The sequence below is a fragment of the Benincasa hispida genome, unplaced genomic scaffold (assembly GCF_009727055.1).
Source record: "Benincasa hispida cultivar B227 unplaced genomic scaffold, ASM972705v1 Contig318, whole genome shotgun sequence".
In the NCBI taxonomy this organism is placed as follows: Eukaryota; Viridiplantae; Streptophyta; class Magnoliopsida; order Cucurbitales; family Cucurbitaceae; genus Benincasa; species Benincasa hispida.
Genome location: NW_024064796.1, coordinates 417,155 through 421,140, shown reverse-complemented (window position 1 = coordinate 421,140; position 3,986 = coordinate 417,155).

Here is a 3,986-nt window from a genome sequence, read left to right as displayed (position 1 = left end):
GACTGTGTAGGACACTACCTCTACCCAATATTTCTCAGGCAAAAGAGCATTAGACAACTGACATCTTACTCTTTCAAGCACTGTTCTGTTGAGTATTTCAGTAACTCCATTTTGTTGAGGTGTACACCTCATTGTTTTGTGTCTTACAATTCCATTCTCTCTGCAAAACAAGTTAAACTCTTATCCACAAAACTCTAAACCATTGTCAATTCTCGAGTGTTTAATCTATTTAGAGATTTATTTTTCAATCAAGGTTTTACATTCTTTAAATCTCCCAAGCCCTTCATCTTTAGTTTTTAGAAAATAAACCCAACTCTTTCTTGAATAATTATCAAAAAAATAAAGGAAATACCTTGCTCCACTTAGTGAAGGAGAGTGTGTTGGACCCCATAGGTCAGAATGCACATATTCAAGTATCTCCTTGGTAGTATGCTATCCTTTAGGGAAGCCTTGCCTAGTTGCCTTGCCAAGGATGCAATGTTCACAAAACTTCAAGTTGTCTCCAATCCCTTTAGGAAGTATCCTAGTTTGGAAAGAACTTGCAACCCTTTCACACTAATATGAGATAGCCTATTGTGCCATAACTCATCCTCTGTAGGATTTTCATCTGTAGCCATCAAGGCTGACTGTGCCATTTGCACATCTTTAATGACATACAAGCCATTTACTTTAGTAGCCATCAACACCACCTTTGAGTCTTTGATTATCTCAAAGGTGCCTCCAACTACTCTATATTCACAACCAATGGAGTCGAACATCCCCAATAATAGAATATTTCTCTTCAATATAGGAACATGCCTCACATTGCTTATTAGCTTCATTGAACCATCTTGTAACTTCAAGGAAATAGACCTAATGCCAACTGCCCTATAGGTATTATTATTTCCTATGTAAATAATCCCTCCATCCCACTTCTTGTAGGTACAAAACCACCCTTTAGATAGTGTCATATGGGCTGAACAACCAGAATCTATCAACCAATCTTGAGTACCATAGAATTCTACTCACCACACTCTTCAACTTCCTTCCCTTTTCTTTTCTTAGCACACAAGTCCTTTAAAAATTTAGCATACCTAGGTATTTGTTGGATAGTATTAAGCAAAGGTATGTTAATCTGTACCTTTCTGAACATCTCAACAAGCTGTAGGTCGGTATCTTCTACCTTAGGTCTTGCTAGTCTACAAAATGGTGCCTTGGATACATACGACCCTACTTTAGAAGGAGAGTAATCACATACCTCAGGAAAAATAGGAGTCTCTTTTGGCTCACTTACCTTGCTCTCTTGTACTTTCATTACCTTTTCTTGCTTCTTGGGAGGAGATTGAACCAGCGTAGCATATTGAGAAGATGAGTTGATTTCCTTACTGCTTCTTAGAGTAATTGGGCTTACATTTGCATGCTTTGGTTGAGCGAGGAGCTTTCCAGATGATTTAATCTCAAGCTTGCTTACCACAGTTGCAATTTACATGATTTGTGTGCCCAAGATTGAGAAGCCTTATCTAGTTTTTTTGTTGGAAAGATTATTGAAGTTATTTGGTTTTTTATTGAAGTTGTATGTTGTCCTTTTACAAATTATGGAGTTCCTGTTGAAATTTCAAGAAGTGGTCAGCAAAGGATTTAACTACTTCCTCGAGAGACATAGCTAGGAGCTTGAAGAAGATTGATTCCGGTTCTCAAATTGCCCTTGAGATCGCCATTCGAAATTTGGATGATCTTGCCACCCTTGGTTATAAGTTTTTCCTGGGGGTTGTACTTCCTTTGGAAACCTACTATTGCATTTACTTGAGGTTGACCTTTTGGGCAATCTTTGGAGGCATGTCCAACCACATCACATGCTCCATATGTTTTAATATTGGAAAGTCTTCCTTGACCAACTTGAGTAAAAAGGGAATCTAGATTAGATACTTGAGTTCTCAACTCACTAACCTCTTTAGCTTGAGCAACATCATATTCGTGGGTTCATGATAAAAAATTCTATGAATTTTCCACCATGGTTGATATTAGTTCACTAGCTTAAGTGGCCATTTTTTCAGCTAGAGCTCCACTGGCGACCACATCAATGTTACTCCTCTCAGATTGAAACAATCCTGAATAGAAATATTGGATAAGGTATTGGTTAGAAATTTGATGGTGGGGAAAGGAAGCACAAAGTTGCTTATACGTTTTTCAATACTCATATAAGGACTCTCCTACCAATTGATTTATACCATATATTTCTTTTCTAATATTATTAGCCTTAGATGCAGGAAAATAAATTTCTAAGAAATTTTTCTTAAGACCATTGCACGTGGTGATCAATCTTGCCAGCAAGTAGGACAACCAATCCTTGACCACATCCTTCAAGGAGAAGGGAAAAGCACTAAGATTAAGTTGTTCTTGCATTACCCCATGTGGGTGCATACTATCATATACCAAATGGAATTATTTCACTTGCTTACGTGAGGCCTCACCTGGATTACCTCGAAAGGTGGGTAAAATATGAACTAAACTGAGTTTCAATTAAAAAGGTACCATAGTCTACTAATATACTATACATACCGTAGTCTTCTTATATGGGCCCTCACCTAGATTACCTTGCTTCACTCATAGTGTTTGTTTGTATTGGTTCCTCTTCTTTACTCATTTTTCAAATTCTCCTTCTTCTCTTCTCCTTTCATATTCTCCTCTCCTCATGGTCAATATCTACAACAAAATTGCAAAGCACACTTCGAGAGGAGCGGGGCATGCACAAAAGGGAAAAATTAATCAAACTAACTACTTTTTTTTTCTGTTTTTGTTTCTTTTTCTTAAAAAAAGAAACTCAAAGATTCTTAAAGACCAATTGCATAGTTCTCCGGCAACGACACCAATTTGATCGGTGCAAAATAGGTGTCGTTAATTTTATCTTATCCAAGAAAATGTAATTTATAATGCTCTAACAACTACTAAAACTAACATGTAATTAAAGTAGAAGTATGAGGTCGATCCAAAGGGAACCTCTATTATTAATTGGCCAAAAATAACATTTGAATTTAAAAAAATAGTAATTCGGGGTGGGGTTTGTTTGTAAAGAAACTAAAAGCTAACTAAAAGAAGATAAATGCAAATTGTAACACAAAATTACTATTTTTGTTAGAAGAGAGTTGATAGAAAAATATTCTTGGGAATTCTTCTTACTAGCTTTAATCCTATCATTGTTCTTGAACAGTTACTTGAAAACACAATATTACATAATCCAATAAGGGAAGACCCTTAAAGACTCATATAGTTAATTTACATGAATCACATCAATAAGTCCTAATCTAAGTAAAAAACACTTCCATATAACATTTATCATGTTATTTTTATAGATTGCTTTAAAGACATGGGTTATCATGATTATGACATCCAAGAAACACATTAGAGTAAGTTTCAAGAATGATTGAATGAATGGTTTAATTAAGAATTTCAAGAGTTAAATTCGGAAAGAGTCCTAATTGACACGAGAAAACTTAAGTTTGTAAACTATCTCATCATTATGCAATGATGCCAAGCAAGAGTTACATTACAAGAATTTAATGGAATCAAAGCGTCAATTATCCTCCATTAACTTCTATTCAAATTCAGTCCAAGAACATTCAATAATGAAGCAAATTCAAGAAAAGATACAAAAAAGAACTCAAGAATTAAACCTAGAGTTAAGAATTCCCAAGAAAAATAATTACCTAGCCACAGAGATAAGACGTCTTGAAAGTATGATGAATTCCATGAAGCAATTCATTAGGGAATTGTAAAAGTGGCAAGAAATCCCTCATACAATCACAATGTTGGGTAATTTTTTCTCTAATTTTGTCTAAGCTCCCATTCAACTAAAAAATGGATTTTCACCTCGTTTTCTTTTCTTTTTCTTTTTCTTTTTCTTTTTTTTTTTGCTAAAAATGAAATAACTGAATTTATATCTGCAACTGTAGTGTCACGATGCCAAGGCCAGCATTGTAATGCTAAATTGTAAGAAAACCAAGAACTGT